The sequence below is a fragment of the Monodelphis domestica genome, chromosome 8 (assembly GCF_027887165.1).
Source record: "Monodelphis domestica isolate mMonDom1 chromosome 8, mMonDom1.pri, whole genome shotgun sequence".
NCBI lineage: Eukaryota > Metazoa > Chordata > Mammalia > Didelphimorphia > Didelphidae > Monodelphis > Monodelphis domestica.
Window position 1 is genome coordinate 131,034,010 of NC_077234.1, and position 19,530 is coordinate 131,053,539.

Consider the following 19,530-nt stretch of genomic DNA (forward strand, 5'->3'; position numbering starts at 1 on the left):
TAGTCCTTTGTCCTCATGGACAAAGAGATGGAATTCTTTTGAATAGTCTGGAATTCCTAGGATTGGGGCAGATATTATAGCAACTTTTGGTTTTTCTATGGCATGTCTGTGTTCCTTAGTGAGTTTCGGAGGTTCTGAGACTATCTTCTTGGTGAAGTCTGAGAAATTTATTTATAAGACTATATCCTGGAATCAATTGTTTGCAAAACCCTGTCATTCCCAGGATGGTGCAAATCTGTTTCTTTGAAAGCATGCATAGCTTTTGTATGCTTGATACTCTTTTCTTGGAAAATTTTCTGGTGCCTGCTTCCAAGATAAACCCCAAATATTCTACTTTTGACATTACCCATTGAAGTTTTGCTTTTGACACTTTGTGCCCTCTTTTGTACAGCTCTAGTAAAAGAGTTTTACTGTCCCTTTGACACACTTTTACATTTGGTGAGGCCAAAATTACATCATCAACATAATTTAACAGCTTACTCCCAGTAAATTTTACTGTATCAAGGTCTCTTTTTAAAAATTTGGCAAAACAGAGCCAAAATCGCAGAACCTTTGTGGGAATCTTTTCCAGGTGAGCTTATATTTTCCCAGGTGAAAGCAAAGATATTTTGGGAAGATTTATCCAGGGGGTTTATAAGGAAATATGCACTGCACAAGTCCACAATGGCAAATAATTTTGCATTGCTTGGAATTTCTGAGATTATGGCAGCTGGAGTTGGGATGACTGTGACACTTCTTTTCAAATTTACAAAATTATTTATTGCTCTTAAATCCTGAATGAATCTCCATTATACCCTCCCTTGCAAGCCTGGCTTTTGTTTTTTGATGGGCATGATTGGGGTATTATATGGTGAGATTGTTGGAACCAAAATTTTCTGTGCTAAGTGTCTATTGATTATTGGAGTTATGCCAGCAATGGCTTTTTTGCTCAACCTGTATTGTGAGATTCATGGTGGAGTTCCTTCTTTGGCCTGTCTTTACTGGGACTGCTGATTTTAAAAGCCCTACATCATTAGAATGATTTGCCCAAACTCCCTCTGGAATATCTTTAGGTATTTCAAAAATAGTTCCTTCATTTAGCTGTCTTTCATCACCTTCCAATTGTCCTAAGAATAACAATGGATGGTGTTTTAAGAATTGTTTGGGAAGATGTAGGAAGATTTGTCCACTTTGTTCACATTGAATTGTTGCACCTATCTTGCACAGAGGAGCTCTACTTAGCAAGTTAGAAGGATATTCAGGGATCAAGAGAAAAGTGTGATCAATGATGAGAGGACCAAATTTTACCATATTTGATTTTAATTTAGGAACCCTTTGAGTTTCTCCTGTGCCACGTTTGACTTGGACAGACCCCACAATGGAACTGTTCTCTGTTTCTGTCTCTCTCTCTGTGTTTCTATATCTCTCTCATGCACATATAAATTTCAATGTCTTACTGGGTCTTAAATCATGGAATATGTTTATGGTTAAAGTTCCTTTGTAATTGTCTCTTTCAAACCTTTGTCAATAATCCTACCAATGGGCATATGTGGCATTTCACAAAGTAAGTCTGGAATTACATTGTACTTCATCAGAGCCAATCTCAGATTTTAGAAGTCCCTGGATGAGATTACCTTTGAGATTGCCTGCATCTACTTATTTTTTCCCCATATAAATCCCATCAGCCTCTCAGCTGACAGCAGACCTCATTAAAATTTGAACCATCTTGGGCTTGTGCCGTTAGTGCTGAGGGCCCATCTGGGCTCATCAATTTCATCCTCTTCACCAAACACTGAAAATTCTCTAGCATATGTTTAATGATTTATCACCTTAAAAATGATGTTAGTGAATAATCATGCACCAGAAAATTCTCATTTGTGTAGTATACAAAGTATAATTCTTCTACCTTTTTTCTCCCCAAAGAACAAAAACTAATACTTGAATGTATTCCCATGTTTTTAAAAGAAATGATGGTATTTATTGAGCCTAACTAGAATTATGCAGTATTTATTATGTCAGGTGCTTTGTGTATGTAGTTCAGTTATTTGGATTCAAAAATATTGTGTTATATTTCTTAGAAACATTCAACATAAAAGTAAAGTATGTAATCCTCTGGTTCCAAATGTAAAACTGAAAATATTAGTGAGTAAGAATTAAAGGAAAGTTGGACCTATTTTCCTGGAAATCTGTAATCAGTCCTATTAAATATTTTGGTTTTATTAATCTTGAGAACATCTAACAATGGTCACAATTGTATCTGAAAAAGGTTTTCTATAGACTAAGAAACTTATTTAGCAGATAATCTAATTTTTAACATTTTATTTTAGAGCTCTTGACATTGTATTAATCTAATTTCCTATCCTCTCTGCCTGGGAAACAATCTTCTACCTAGCAGCTAGCATTTTGATTAAATTCTCTTTGTGTTCAATTTTATGTACACAGTCTGAACATCTCCACTAGACTACACTTTAAAATGTAATTGAATCTTCATACCCTATTTTCAAATGTCAATAGTTTTGTTCATTTGGCTTAAAATTTGTTCAAACATCATATGACATACTCCCTTATTGGAGTTCATCATGGGTGAATTTTGAGTTCAATATTAAACAATTTTACATTAAAATGGCATCAAGGGAAAAGCATGCCTTCCTATATTTTTCTACTATAACTGAAACTGAACCATAGCTCCTTACATTGTCATTTTCACCAAACTGATGATTTTTGACCTTTGTTTCTAAACTTTATCTCAGGTGCCCAAGAAATCATTATGTGTTAAAGTGTTACATAAATGTATTTATTTTACATTCAGTAAAATCAAACATATGTAGTTTGGGAGTCACTAAAATTATTTAGTCTGTCCTTTGGCAATTAACTCATTAGATAAATATTGATTGTTTCAAATTAAAAAAAAATAAATCCATCATACTAGCCAATACAATCCCATTTAAATATAGCTGAAGCAGGTGGCTGCACATTTCTGTTATACAGAAGCAATAGACAAGATAGATGAAGAGTTCCTTGAGGTGGATGAATAAGAACAAATGGTCATTAATGGATATAAAGGGATATTGTTCTAACTAATGAAATAGAGAATATGAAGAATTTTGGGAAAATGCAGATTTCTGTAAATAAATGCACAGCAAAGGAATTCATAACAGGAAAGTGATTTCACAGTGACCTCAAAGAAAATAACTTTCAATGACAACTCTATGATCAATGTAGTGATCATTTCTAATTTCAGTGGACTGACATTCATACATGCCTCCCACACAGTATGATAGAAGAAGACTGGATCTGGGGTCAGAGTATTTCAGTTTGAATTCCAACTCTCCATTTATTAGTGAGTTTAATTAGTGAATTAGGGTGTCACCTCTCTCAACTCATTTCCTTATATGAAAAACAAAGGATTTGGCCAAGATAATAACTGTTGTTGTTATATCTCTCCAACCAATAAACACTTTATCAGATATGGCCAATGTAGCATTGATTTTCTTAGTTTGGTAGTATTTTGTTATAAGGGAGTATTCTTTTCAGAGTACATTAGAGATGATGGCAATAATTGGAAAGTGATGTTTCTCCCTTTTGAAAAGAAGTTTCTTATAAATAGGACCTGTTTTATTCTTTAATATTTAAACATTTTTCCAGAATATGTTAGTATGAATTTTCAGAAATTGCTTTCTGACATTTTGTGATCCATATTCTCTCCCTCCCTCCCACCCTTCCACAAGATGGCAGATATTATGTTATAGGTTGTTGTATGTGTTGTATGTACATGTATGTTATTATAAAATACATATTTCTATGTTCATCATAGGAAAGAAAAACCATATTGCTTACAGAAGACAAAACTTCACGGAGGAAATATGGGCTGTTTCATTCTTCAAATTTGTTTCCCTTATACCTGGCACATCTTAGGAGCTTATTAAATATTTTATTGAACTCTTTGGATGCTTAAGGGAATTCAATTAGTCAAGCAAAGATCTCCTGTATATATAGGAATCTCTAATCACAAATCTTCTCCCACTTCCTCCCTTTCCTACCATAGCTCTGGTTGGGGAGGCTGTGATGTACAGTCTTGAACATGGAGGTTTCTAACTTATAGCAGCATAGTGTGAAGGAAAAGTGACATTTCTCTTCCTTTAAGAGATAAAGGAGGAATTGAACTGCCAACTGCCCTTGAATACTGGGCCCTTTGTTCCTTGTTATAAATCACCTTTCCCAGGGTTCCTCTCTAGGACTTTTAGATAAAAGTCACCCAAAAGAAACAAAACTAGTCTCACATCCTCTTCTCTAATCAGGATAAAATTGGATGTTAAACATTGCTTGAAGAAATGGGGAACAAGCCAAATACTCATTCTGAGAATAACACACTTAATTCCATATCACTCAGAATCAATACTGTAATTGGAAAGTGACTGATTAGGCAATGGGAATTAAGTGACTTGTCCAAAGTCACACAACTAGGAAGTGTCTGAGGCCATATTTGACCCCAGCCCCTCCCTACCAAGTCTGGTTCTTAATACATTGACTCAACCAGATGCTCCCTGAATGATAATTTAAAAAAAAGACACAGTGTAAGAAAGCTTACCTATGTGTTGCTAAGAAGGTGAAAGGTAATAGAAAATATTAAGTAATTAGTTTGGATAAAATCACAGATCTTAGAGAGGGAAGGGTTCTCTTCTAGAATGAGCTGATGAAGACCTGAGCTGTGTTAGTACTTATGAAAAAATTCAACAAATAAACCTGAGAGACTTTGCAGAGGAAAATGGGTAAAATGTAGAATATAAACTCCTGAATAGTCAAGTATTCCCTAGAACTTAGCACAGTCCTGATAAATTAAGAAAACCTAAATATATATTTATTGTTTGATCATTGGTTGATTTGTTAGATTCAGAGTAGTAGTAGAAGTCCAGGAGAAAAGCCAGAATGAACACCCCAATGTAATAAATTGTGAAGCCTAACAGTTATATTGTGGTTGTTACAGGCTCTACTATCCTTCCAGGCACCTGAACTGACATCCCTTGGTGTCCTTCTTTAGTCCTCACTCCCAAATGCCTCACATATCCAATTATTTGCCTTGGAATTTCTGCCTTCATAACATCTTCTTTATATGATCTTTTATGTCTACTTACATAACCACAGTCCCAGTTTAGGCCCTTATCACCTCTTACTCAGACTATGTCTCCCTATTCCAATCCATTGTCCAGGTAGCTGGCAAGGTGATATTTCCTAAAGGATAATGAGCATCTCATTCCTTTCTCAAAAAATTTCAATAGTTTCCTGCTACTTCCAGGATTAAATAAACAGTGTCTATTTGGCATTTATAAATAAATATTTTAAATTATATAGAATATACATTTATATATTAAATTATAATATATTAATTATTAAATATATTAATATGTATTAATAACCTGACCCTTTTTCCAGATTTCTTACATTTTTCTTCCCTCCAAATCAAAGATAAGATACACTGGCCTGCATTTATTGTTCACTCTTCTTTAGGTCTTCATATTTGCTACCCCTACACATGGAATAATCTGCCTCCTCTGTCTTCCTTCCAGATTCTCCTCAAGTCCTAGGAGTTTGCAAGAGGCCTTTCCTAGTCAGATACCTTTCTCCCTTTGATTACCATCCATCTACTCTGCATATATTTATATGTACCTAGTTATATTTTGTATCCCCCATTAAAACCTATATATGTTCCTCCAAGGCAGGTTTGATTCCCCCCGCCCCATTTCTGTATCTCTAGTTCTTTGCACAAAGTCTGGTATTAAATAGTGCTTCTTGGCTGATTGACAATATAATTCAAAATTTGTTATATTAAAAAAAACTTTTCACACCTGGAAAGGAAAATTAATGACTATGCTAGATTCATTGCAGGGTTACCTACTCACACCAGTAGAAAAACAATGCAAACAAACAAAAAACTACCTTCATCTGTTGCAGAATGGCAAATTCACCTTGTTTAACTATTCAGTACATAAATACACATGGTGCCAACAACTCAATCATTCTGAGAGTCAGGTACAAATTCTATGCACAAAAGGTGAAAGAGGGTCAAGATTTCCTATAGAAAATCTCAGGAGGGAGCTCAGCAAGCCAGAAGTGGAGTATTTCTTTGCTATTTAAGTTTCTTTTTACTTTGATTATTCTCTGGGAAGGGCATTTTAATTTGATCAATAGTGTCCTAAAATGCAGGTGAAGGGCATGTCTTCCCCTTTTGGAAACCATTAGACACAGTCTAATGTACTGTACCAGGGACTGATTAAGCAATAATTACTATAGGCTTTAAAGTTAGGGTAATGGCTAAAACAAAACTTGTGTATCTTGTCCAAAGCCATAACTTAGTTGTAATGAACACCAAGGATATGTAGGAAAGCCCATGTTTCCTGTGAAGATGCTATCTGATGTCTTTAAAATGCTAATAGCCATAATTTAAAAGCTGCTTTTATATTGTGTAAAGGCAAACAACACTATTTCTAAATCTGGTAACCAAAGTTCTAATCTAGAAATAAGATACTGGTTTTATAATTACAAAAATAAATTAAAATTGGTGGAATACTGGGCAGTAGGAGATATACACAGTTCAGATTAGATAGTGAGATTAGATTGCCCTCAAGGACTTTATATACTAGAAGGGAGATGAGACAACACAGAAAGGTATAATACACATATTAAAGGCAAATCCATCATCTATGTGGGGCTTGACAGGAAAATGTTATTCTTTATCTTTCTTTTTTTTATTAACAAAATATATCTATAAATGCCCAATGCCCTCTATCCCCTTCCCACATTATAGAAGACATCATCACACAGACAGATTTATATATAAATTATGTCTTTAATGGTTCCACTTTTCAGTTCATTTTCTGGAGGTAACATTCACAAGTTATTCAAATATTAAATGCATAGTAGTATATAATGTTCTCTTTGTTCTACTCATTTTGCAGTTTGTTATCACATGTAGTTCTTTCCAAGTTTTTTTTTTAATTAGCCAACTCATTGTTCCTTATGGTGCAATGGAATTCCAATCACAATAATATGCCACAATTTATTCAGTTATTTACCAGTTGATGGGTATCCCCTCAATTTCCAGTTCTTTGCCACCACAAAGAGAATTGCTACAAATATATTTTGGAATATGGTTTCTTTCCCTTTTTCCCCTTTATTTCCTTGGGTAACAGACCCAGAAAAGGTAGTGTTAGATCTAAGGGTACACACAACTTTTATAACTCTTTGGTTGCCATTCCAAATTGCTATCCAAAATCAATTTATAGCTCCACCAACACCATATTAGTGTCCTCACTTTTTCACATCCCTTCCAACATTTGTCATTTTTCCCTTTTGTGATTTTAGCTAATCTGATAGTGTGAGATGATATCTCAGAATTTTATCATTTTAACCAGGAAGATGAGTAATAGCTTCATAGGGAGGTAGTGCTTGTACTGGTTAGGAATTCCACAAGGGAAAACAGGGTGAGGAGGACTAGAAAATAGTTGAGCAAAGGCTTTGAAATGAGTGGTAAAGGACAAGGATCACAAAGTAGGCTTCCAGAGATCAAGAGTATCAGGGTATCCAAGCTGGTCAAAGTCTTCGTCTCCCTTGAAAACCACCATCACCTCTGACAGTGCCAGAGGGACTGATAGCTTCTGATAAAGACAGTCAAGGGCTGATCTTAGCCTCTTAACCAGTCCCAGCAACTAGGGAAGGGACCATGAACTCATTGCCCAGTAATGACTAGCTAGGTCAGCAGGGCAAGAAGCCCAGAACTGAACAAAAATCAGCTCTGTATCAAAGCCAACAGGGAATAGTCTTCCATAGGAGTTAGGAACCTAAACTTAGAGCCCAACGTTATGAGCTAAGCCTGTAGTGGAAGACCCCCAGAGCTTATCATGGATTTCTTCTCTGCCCAGGCCAGTAACTTGAGAATTAGAGTACTCAGTGTCCAGAGTCCATTTTTGTTACATTTTGATTAGCTTAAAAGGATTTAATAGCTCTCTTTGTGGTGGAAAAGAATTGTAAACTAAGGGGATACCCCCAGCAATTGGAGAATGACTGAACAAATTATGATATATGATTGTGATGGAATATTATATACCATAAGAAATGATATGTAGACATTTAAAAAACAAACTTGGAAAGACCTACATGAAATGCTGAAGAGTGAAATGACAGTCAAGGGAGAAAGGAAAAGGAGAGGGGAAAAGATAAACTATGGAAGAAAGGGGATGAATGAGTGTACATTATCTCATATAATTAAGGGTATGAGTGAAAATCTACACAAATAAGGAAGAGATGAATAGGGGAGAAGTGAGAATTAATTGAATGTCACTTTCAAATGATGCAGAGTGAAGAGAGGAAAACTAGAATTACAGTTCATATTATAGTACTAACATTGTACAAATGATCAGTTTTAGAAGACTTAAGAACTCTGATCAATGCAACAATCAATCATGATTCTAGAGGATTAGTGATTTAGGATGTTGTTCATCTTTTGTTGTAGTGGTGATGGACATGGAGAGACCTGCACTTTTGAATGTGATCAATGTGGGAATTTATTTTGATTGATGGACATTTTTGCATACAATTTGGGAGAAAAGATGTAGAAATGGGGAAAGAGACAAGGCAAATATTTGTTAGGTGAAAATAATATTAAAAACAACAAAGATAAAAGAAATAATAATAATAATAATAGGAAGGAGGCTAATGGCTAGTTTATCCATATCATCATCATATTAATCATAATATTTTCATAGTATTTTAAGGTTTGCACAGCAACATACAAATACTATCAAATGTTATCCTCACAAAATCCTTTAAAGTAGATTTTATTATTACCTCCATTTTATAGATGAGGAAAATAAGACAGAAATAAGACTAAAGAAGTAATAGTTAATCATCATGCATGGCTTGAAGAAAACATGCCAACTTTTCCCTGATAGACTCAAAAAGACATACAATTTTTTCTTTCTTTTTATTGTTTCAAATTTTACAAAACCAAACAAAATAAAGCATTTATATGTACAAAGAAAAAGAATATATTATACAAATGAAATTATTAATATCTCATATATTTAGCTTACTATCCTTCATATTTACATAATAAATCATATCCACAAGTGTCCCAGTAACTCTCAACCCTCCCCACATCACAGAAGATATCATCAGGAAGACCAGCATGTACATATAAATTAGGTCCTTCATATTTCACCTTTCTGTTCCCTTTCTGGAGGGAACATTCACAGTTTATTCTTCCAGTATTAATTCTATGACTGGCAGTGTTAGTGTTCTAGTGCTACTCATTTCACTTGCTTGTTATTTTGTATGTCTTTCCGATTTTTTTTTTTATCAGTCTGCTCATCCTTTTTTATGTTGTAGTAGTATTCTATTACAATCATGTAACATAATTTATTCAGGCATTCTCCCAATTGGTAGGCATCCCCTCAGTTTCAAATTCTTTGCCACTGCAAAGAGAGCTGCTATAAATATATTGGAACATATGGGCTCTTTTCCTCTTCCTTTCATATCCTCAGGAAACAGATCTAACAATGGTATTGCTGGATATAAGGGTATATACAGTTTTAGAATTCCCTGGGAGTAATTCCAAATTGCCCTCCAAAAAAGTTGGATCAATTCATAGCTCCATCAACAGAGCATTAGTGTCCCCATTTCTCCACATCCCCTCCAATGTTTGTAATTTTGTCCTTTTGTCATTTTATTCAATCTAGTGAATGTGAGGTAATATCTCAGAGTTGTTTTGGTTCACATTTCTCTAATGGGTAGTGATTTAGAGGTTTTTTTTTTTATTTGGCTTTGATTTCTTCATCAGAAAATTAAGATATACATTTTAATTCTTTTTCAAATCAAAATCAAAATAATTTTAACAGTCATTTAAAAAATGTGTTGAGTTGCAAATTCTCTCCCTCCCTCCTTTTCCAAATTCCCCATCTCTTTAAGAATGAAAGCAATCTGGGTGTTCCTGGCATACATTTCAACTGGTCTTAGTGTTTGAGCTTTGTGATATATTGCCACAATCTCCTTCATAGTAGTTAATATCAATATTCATTAAGGAAATTGCTTGATCATTTTCTTTTTTTTCTTTCCTGTTTTTGGTTTTCCTGATTTATTTATCATCACCATATTTGGGTCTAAAAGGAAATTTGAAAGAATTCATTTTTAACCACTTTTCCCTAATAGTTTACAAAGTATTAGAATTATTTTTTAAAGGCTTGGTAGAATTTACTTATAAAACCATCCAGGCCTCAGAACTTTTTCTTAGTTCATATATGGATCATTCAATTTTTTTCTGATAGAGTTATTTAAGTATTCTATTTCCTCTTCCATTAATCTGGATAATATTTATTTGTGTAAATACTTAACCATTTGATTAGATTTATTGGCATATAATTGGGCAAATATTTCTGAAAATAATTGCTTTAATTTTCTATTAATTGATAGTGAATTCACCTGTTTTTATTTTTGATTTCTTTTCTTTTCTTTTTTATTTCTCTTAACTTTAAGTATTTTTCCATGGTTACATTATTCATGTAATTTCCTCTCCCCTTTTCCTTTCCTCCCTCACAGAGCCAACAAGCAATTCCACTGGGTTATACATGCATTATCAGTCAATACCTATTTCCATATTAATCATTTTTGTAATAATCTTTTAAAAACCAAAACCCCACATCAAATACCCATATAAACAAATAAAAAATCAAATATTTTCCTTCTGCATTTCTATTCTCATACTTCTTTATCTTGATGTGGATAGTGTTCCTTCTCATAACTCCCTCCAGATTGTCCTGGATTATTACACTACTCTCAGTAGCTAAGTTGATTACATACAATTCTCCCATAATGTTTCATTCTCTGTGTACAATATTCTCCTAGTTCTGCTCACTTGGGTCCACATCAGTTCATGGAGATCTTTCCAGCTTTTATTGAAATCAAGTAGTTTATCATTCCTCACAGCACAATAGTATTCCATCATCATCATATACCACATTTTGTTCATCCATTCCCCAAACAATGGACACTCCTTCATTTTCCAATTATTTTTGCCAACACAAAGAGAGTAGCTATAAATATTTTTGTACAAGAGTTTTTCATTATTATCTCTTTGGGGTACAAACCTAGTAGTGGTATTGCTGGATCATAGGGCAGGTGGTCTCTTAAAGCCTTTTAGGCATTATTCCAAATTGCCTTCCAGAATGGTTGAACCAATTCACAACTCCACCAGTAGTGTATTAGTGTTCCAGTTTTGTCACATGCTCTCCAATATTCATTATTTTCTTTACTATCATATGGGCAAATCTGCTAAGTGTGATGTGGTACCTCAGAGTTGTTTTGATTTGCATTTCTCTAATTATAAGAGATTTAGAACACTCTTACATGTGATTATTGATAGTTTTGACTTCATCTGAAAAATGTCCATTCGTATCCTTTGACCATATGTCAATTAGGGAATGGCAGGATTTCTTATACATTTGACTTAGTTCCTTATATATTTGGGAAATTAGACCTGTGTCAGAGAGTTTTGTTATAAAAAAATTTTCCCCCTTTGTTCTTTCCCTTCTAATTTTAGTAGCATTGGTTTTGTTTGTACAAAAACTTTTCAATTTAATATAATAAAAATTATTCATTTTATGTTCTGTAATGTTCTCTATTTCTTGGTTGGTCCTAAATTCCTTCCTCTATAATAGGTATACTATTCTATTTTCACCTAATTTATTTAGGATTTGGCACTTTATATTAAGGCCATTTACTCATTTTGAACTTATCTTGGTAGAGGATGTAAGATGTTGATCTAAACCTAATTTCTCCCATACTGTTTTCCAATTTCCCAGCAGTTTTTGTCAAATAGTAAGTTCTTGTAGTTAAAGCTGGGATCTTTGGGTTTTTCAAACACTAGCTTGCTGAGGTCATTTACCCCTAGTCTACTCCATTGATCTATCCTTCTGTCTCTTAACAAGTCACTACTTTGATGGTCACTGCTTTGTAGTACACTTTAAGATCTGGTACTGCTATTCCCCCATCCTTCACATTTTTTTTATTAGTTCCATTGATATTCTTGAACTTTTCTTCTTCCAGATAAACTTTATAAGAATTTTTTCTAATTCTATAAAAAAGTATTTTGTAGTTTGTAGGTATGGTACTGAATAAGTAAATTAGTTTAGGTAAATTTTTCATTTTTATGTTTTTCCGATTGTTTAGATCTAGTTTTATGGGAAAAGTATTTTGTAGTTGTATTCATATAATTTCTATTTGTCTTGGGAGATAGATTCCTAGATATTTCATATTGCCTAGAGTGATTTTTTTTACTGAATTAATTAATTGTGACTATTTTCCCATAGTTACATGATTCATGTTCTTTCCCTCCCCTTCTCCCTCCCTCTCCTGGAGACAATGAGCAATTCCACTGGGTTTTATCGTTTTCTAGAGTAATTTTAAATGGAGTTTCTTAATTGAACTCTTATTGTTGAGTTTTGTTGGAACTATACAGAAATGCTGGGATCAATAGATATGATTTGTTTCCTAAACTTTTCCTAAAACAAAAAACAATAGTGATTTGTTTCCTAAAACTTTCCTAAAATTATTAATTATTACTATTATCTTTTAATTGATTTTCTAGGATTCTCTAATAATACCATTATATCATATGCAAAGAATGATAGTTTAGTTTTATCATTGCCTACATTAATCCCTTTAATTTCTTTTTCTTCTCTAATTGTTACCACTAGCACAAGTAAATAATAGGAGTGATAACAGGCAATTTTGCTTTTCTTCTGATCTTATTGGGAAAGCCTCTGATATCATCATTGCAAGTGATACTTGCTGATGGTTTTAGATAAATACTATTTATTAATTTGAGGAAATGCCCTTCTATTCCTATACTTTCTAGTGTTTTCTATAGGAATGGGTGTTATATTTTGACAAAACATTTTCTGCATCTATTGAGATAATCATGTTATGTCTTCTAGTTTGGTTATTAGTAATTGGTTACTGGTAATTTATGTGGATTCTAATATTAAACCATCCTTGCATTCCTGGTATAAATCCCACCTGGTCATAATGAATAATCCTTGGGATGACTTGCTATAGTTTCTTTGCTAGCATTTTATTTGAGATCTTAGCATCTATGTTGAGGATATTGGTCGGTAGTTTTCTTTCTCTGTTTTTGGTCTTCCTGGCTTGGGAATCAGTACCATATTTGTGTCATAAAAAGAATTGTATAAGATTCCTTCATTGCTTTTTTTGTCAAATAGTTTGTATAGAATTGGTATTAGTTGTTCTTTGAGTGTATGATAGAATACACTTGTGAATCCATCTGACACTGGGGATTTTTCCTTAGGTAGTTCCTTGATGGCTTGTTCAATTTCCTTTTTCTCAGATGTAGTTAAGTATTTTATTTCCTCTTTTGTTAATATAGGACTTTTATATAGTTGTAAATATTTGCCCATTTAACTTAGATGATCATATTCATTGCCATATAATTGGGCAAAATAATTCTAAAAAATTGCCTTAATTTCCTCTTCATTACAGGTGAAGTCAACCTTTTCATAATTGATACTATTAATTTGATTGTCTTCTTTCTTTTTTTAAGTTAAATTTACCCATATTTTATCTATTTTATTTGTTTTTTTTTTCAAAGTGCCAGCTCCTAGTCTTATTTATTAGTTCAATAGTCATTTTATTTTCAATTTTATTAATTTCTCCTTTAATTTTTAGAATTTCTGATTTAGTTTTTATCTGGGGATTTTTAATTTGTTCTTTTTCTAATTTTTAAAGTTACAAGTCAATTCATTCATCTCCTTTCTCTCTATTTTGTTGATATAGGCACTCAGAGATATAAATTTTCCCCTGAGTACTGCCTTGACTATATATCACATAGATTTTTGATATGTTGTCTCCTGTGTCTCCTCTTCAATGAAATCTGTAATTGTTTCTATGATTTGTTTTTGATCCACCAGTTTTGAAGAACCAGATTACTATGTATTCAATTAATTTTAAATTTGCCTCTCTATGATTCCTTATTAATTATAATTTTATCATATTAGGTGAAAAATTTGCATTTATTATTTCTGCTTTTTTATTTGTTTGCAATATTTTATGCTATATCCTAGTACATGGCCATTCCTTGTATATGTACCATGTGCTACTAAAAAGAAGATATAGTCCTTTTTATCCCTGGTCAGTTTTCTTCAGATATCTATTAACTCTAACTTTTCTAACATTTCATTCACTTATCTTACTTCTTTCTCATTTATTTTTAGGTTCAATTCATCTGGTTCTGATAGGGGAAGTTTGAGATCCCCCACTAATATGGTTTTACTACCTATTTCCTCCTTTAGCTCCTTTAGTTTCTCCTCTAGAAATCTGGATGCTATATCATTTGGTGCAGAACTGTTTAGTATTGATATTGCATCATTGTTTATAGTACCTTTTGGCAAGATGTAATTTCCTTCCTTATCTCTTTTAATCAGATCAATTTTTACTTTAGCTTTGTCTGATATCATGATTGTTATCCCTTATTTTTTTACTTTATATGTAGCATAATAAATTCTATTCCAATCATTTACCTTGAATATGTGTGTGTGTGTCATCCTACCCTGCCTCAAATGTGTTTCTTATAAACAACATATTCTGGTTTTTAATCCATTCTGCTTTCTGCTTCTGTTTTTTGGATGAGTTAATTCTATTCACATTCAGAGTTCTGATTACTAAGTGTGTATTGCTCTCCATATTATTTCTCCCCTTTAGATTCTGCTCTATTCCCTTTCACTCTGTTATTCCTAACCAGAATTTCTCTTTTTATCACACCCTCACTTCCCCTTCCTTCAGTTACCTCATCCTTCCCTTGTCTTATTCCCCTTCTACTTCTCTGTAGCATAGGATATAATACTGTGCCTCAATGTGTATATTTATTTTTCATTCTGAGTCTATTAATGATGAGAATAAAGTTTAAGCATTGCTTGTCATGACCCTTATCTTCTCCTTTCTATAATGATTTTTCATTACTCTTTATTACTCTAATTTACCCCCATTCTATTTCTCTCTTCCTTTTTCTCTCAGTGCAACCCTCTTTTTCACCCCTAGATTTTTTCATATCATTCATATGCATGCACACCATAGCATACATACATACATATTGTTTCATATTATCACATTTACATTCGCATCATATCATCATATATCCTCATATACATCATATCATTATAATCAGCTTACTTCCCAACCCTCTTTCTGAGTAAATTCTTTCTATCTTTTCTTCTACTGAAAGTAATTTTTGAGAAATACAAATATCCTCTTCCCATATACAAATATAAACATTTTAACTTTAATGAATCTCTCAAATTTTCTCTTTCTCATTTAACTCTTAAAGCTTCTCTTGTGTCTCCTATTTGGACTTCAGTTTTTTTTTTTTGTTGTTGTTGATGAGGTCTGTTTATTCCTCAGTAATGCTTGGAAATGTCAATTTTTGGGTGTCCATTTTTCCCCTGAAAAAAATGTACCCAGTTTTGCTGGGTAGGTGACTCTGGGCTATAAACCCAGATCTTTTGCCTTCCTGAATATCATATTCCATGCCTTCTGATCCTTCAATGTAGAAGTTGCTAGTTCCTGTGTAATCCTTATTGTTGCTCCATGGTATTTTAAAGTTTCTTTCTGGCTGTTTGCAGTATTTTCTCCTTGGGTTGAGGGCTCTTGAATTTATTCCTAGAAGTTGTCATTTTAGGATTTCTTTCTGGAGATCATCTTGAATTCATTCAATTTTATTTTCTTGTTTGAGGATATCTGGGTGGTTTTCTTTCATGATTTCTTATTATGTTGTCAAAACTTTTTTTCTTAATCATGACTTTCAGGTAGTCGAATAATTCTCAAATTGTCTCTCCTGCATCTATTTTCCAGTTTAGTTGATTTTTAATACATTATTTCATGTTTTCCTCTGTTTTTTCTTTCTTTTAATTATGCCTTATTGTTTCTTTATTTCTCATGAAATCATTAATTTCTAGTTGGTGAAATATGATTTTTTAAAGCCTGATTTTCCTCTGTCAGTTTTTGATTCTCCTTTTTCAATTGGCCCATTTCTTCTTGTATCTCTTCCCTTTCTCTTTCCAACATTTCCTTTGCCTCTCTTAATTGGTTTTTGAAGTCTTTTGAGATCTTCCAGAATTTTTGTCCAATTCATAGTTTTCTTTTGGACTTTCCATGTGTTTGCTTTGCTTTCCCTGTCCCTTTCTGTCTCTATACCTTGTTCTTTGTCTCCACAAAAAGTCTCTAGAGTTAGATACTTTTTTATTGTTTGTTTATTTTTTTCTACCTTTTTGAAAGTAGATTCTCTTTTCTGGAAGGTTAAGTTATCCCCTTAAACTTCAGTCCTTTCTTGATGCTTCCCTTTGCTTATTATTTGGGGTTTTTCCAGTTTTAGTTCTTCCAAGGTGAGGGCTGGGTTTTCTGAGAGGCTTTTCCCACTGCTGATTCAATTAATCCTTGTGATACTGATAGATTAATGACATTCTTCATGCTTGGGCATAAGCTCTTGATCTTACTCTGAATTTGATCAGGCCAGGGTCTGATCAACTTCTATCCTCAGGCTTAGGTGCAAGTTTTTGTTCTCACTGTGTACTTGTTCCAATCATACACACAGTTCATTGTCCTGTCCTAGAGCTCTGCTCCAAGCCCCTGGCAAAAAGATCCAGACCTACCTTGGGTCAAACAACTACCCTAAGCTGGAGTCTATGTCCTGAACTCCTGGCTTCCTCTGAGTCCACACAGATCAGCAGAGACTGCCCAGGGTTGGGATTCTGGACTTAACAGGTTTGAAATCTCAATGGGAGGGGCTTCACTTGGACCTCTATTTGTCCAGACAGGATCTCAGGGTCTGAATGTTGCCTTGGGGTTATATTCTGAATCTAGGATAGCACATGTGGGATGTGGTTATGTGGCTTGTTCTTGACTTGCTCTTTACTCCTTGCTAAAATCTTGCTGACTATGTCCTAGATGCTCTCTGCCTATCTTTTAAGTCTTTCTTTTATTGAAAGTTATTTCTGTCTGTCTCCTTATTGCTTTTTTTTTCATGCCTATATTCATTTTGTGACTTTTAAAAATATTGATGGAGGGGATTCTTTTTGTGACCTTGGGCTGCTCTGTCTTACTCTCCCATATTAGCTCCACCCCTAGAAGCTTTTTCTTTCTTTAAAAAATATAATTAGCCAATGGTATATCTGTTTTATTTTGCAAAACCAACTCCTAGTTTTATTCATTACTCCAATGGTTTTCTTTCCAAAAGAAAATTAATTCTTTGATTTTCAGGATTTCTAATTTGGTGTTTGTTTGAATATTTTTAATTTGTTCTTTGTCAAGTATTTTTAGTTGCATGCCTAATTCATAGTTCTGTGCTTTCTCTGTTTTTATTAATGTAAGCATTTAGAGACATAAATTATAACCTTAAGTACTCCTTTGGCTGCATCTCATAAATTTGGGTATGTTGTCTCAATGTTATCATTCTCTTTAGTGAAATAATTGATTGTTTCTTTGATTTGTTCTTTGATCCATTAATTCTTTAGGATCAAATAATTGTTTCTAATTCATTTTAATCTATGTATCCATGGCATTTTACTAAATTCAATTTTAATTATTTTATGGTAAGAAATGGACATGTTTAATGGTTTTGCTATCCTGCATTTGGTTGTGAGATTTTTATGATTTAACACATGGTCAGTTTTTGTGTATGTGCCATGAATCACTGAGAAAAAGGCATATTCTTTTCTATTTTATCTAGATCTAACTCTTCTAAAATTCCATTCATCCATGTAACTTTTCTATAATTTATTTTAAAATTAGATTTACCTAATTTTGAGAGGAGAAAGTTGATGTCTCACAGAAATTCTTTTTGTTTCTTTGAACAATTCAATTTTTTAAAAATGTTTTATGTAACCATTGTGACTTTGTTGTCTTCTGAGGTGGTATCTTGATCTTCCTCATCACTCTAGTAATTTTATATGGTCAGGTTATTTTTGTTTATTCATTTTTAGAACCTATTTCTTGAGTTTGACTTGGCTCCAAGTGTAGAGGGGTTACTATTCCATGGTTTACATTTTTTTGGGCTACTGTTTTCAGAGCTATTTCCAAGGGTCTATAAGTTTTTTGTTCTTTAAAGTTGATATGAACAAAAGAAAGTTGTGGTCACTGCTCTTAAGGCCTGTTAGATACCACAAGTACAGTTCTCTACCATGAAACTGTGACCAGAGTCTTTGATTCTCTGTAGCTACAAATTCTTTTGCTCCTTTTCAGCCTAGAATTGTGAATCTTTATTGCTCTCCAGTGGTCACAAGTATGGGTGTTCCTTTCTGCCTTGGATCTGAGGTATTTTTATATATGGAAATGCTTGTTTTGTTTAGTTTTATAAACTTTTGGAATAATAATAATAATAATAATAATAATGAAGTATTTTGCCAAACTTATTTTTAAAAAAAGCTACCAAGGGACCCTTAAGATGGCTAATCTTTTCCCTATCCTTTTCCTCTTCTCTATACCCCATCTCCCCAACTCATAATAGAGAGATTTTCTGCTTTCACAGTTTCTATACTAGTAGGCAGTAGAGATGACTCTTATCTTTACAAATACCCACAGTAACACAATGGTAGAAGTCCTCTGTCTTTTAAGGGCTAAAATTTTGAGGTGCTGATGATTTATAATTTTTCTCCTCAACTAATGTATATAGCTATCTTCCTATCACTCCATGCCTGAATTTTTTCTTTTTTGACTAAAAGTCTCCTTCTCCTTGCTCCTATTGCTATCCTTACTCATTAGAATTAACTTCAGCAAAGAAAAATGACTGACATTTCCTGAAAGGAAGAGGAAGTACACCTTTTCATTCTAGGATGAAGTTAATGACTCTCCTTTTTCTTTTAAACCCAGTGAAGAATAGCTCTTCACTTAACTAAGGCTATAAACTCTGCAGAAATGTTATAGCAAAAAGAATATATAGCAAATGTTATAGGAAAGTGAGCATGTAATCACATTATCACATTACAAATTAATCGATATGTGCATGATATCTGCAAACTGGCTTTCCTGATGGTTTTGCTAAGATCCTGACAAGCTGATTTCTGCACAAGTGGTCCTTCCAGGATTTAGTAGATATGATAGACTTCATGAGATGTAATTTTATTTAAATTTCCATGTCCTTTTATCTGGTGTTCTTTTCATTAAATGAATCTACCTGGTCACTCCCTGAATGATAGTCAGGAGCTAAAATTATACCTCATGACTCTAGATAAGTCATCCCCCAAATTCCCACTAATGAGGTTGTATCAAGTATTGGGACTGCATCTAAAATACCTAAAATTCAAAAGATGGAAGCAACAGCTACCTTTCTAAGTTTAGATAACTTATTTAATTGTATTTTTTCAATTTTTTTGATCAGAACTGGAGACTCATCCATGTTGGAAGCTCATTAGGGAGAAAACTTTCTCTACTAATGCAGACAACTATCTTTTTCTGAAATTTATATAGTATGAGGTAATTGCCTGGGACACTGACAATTTA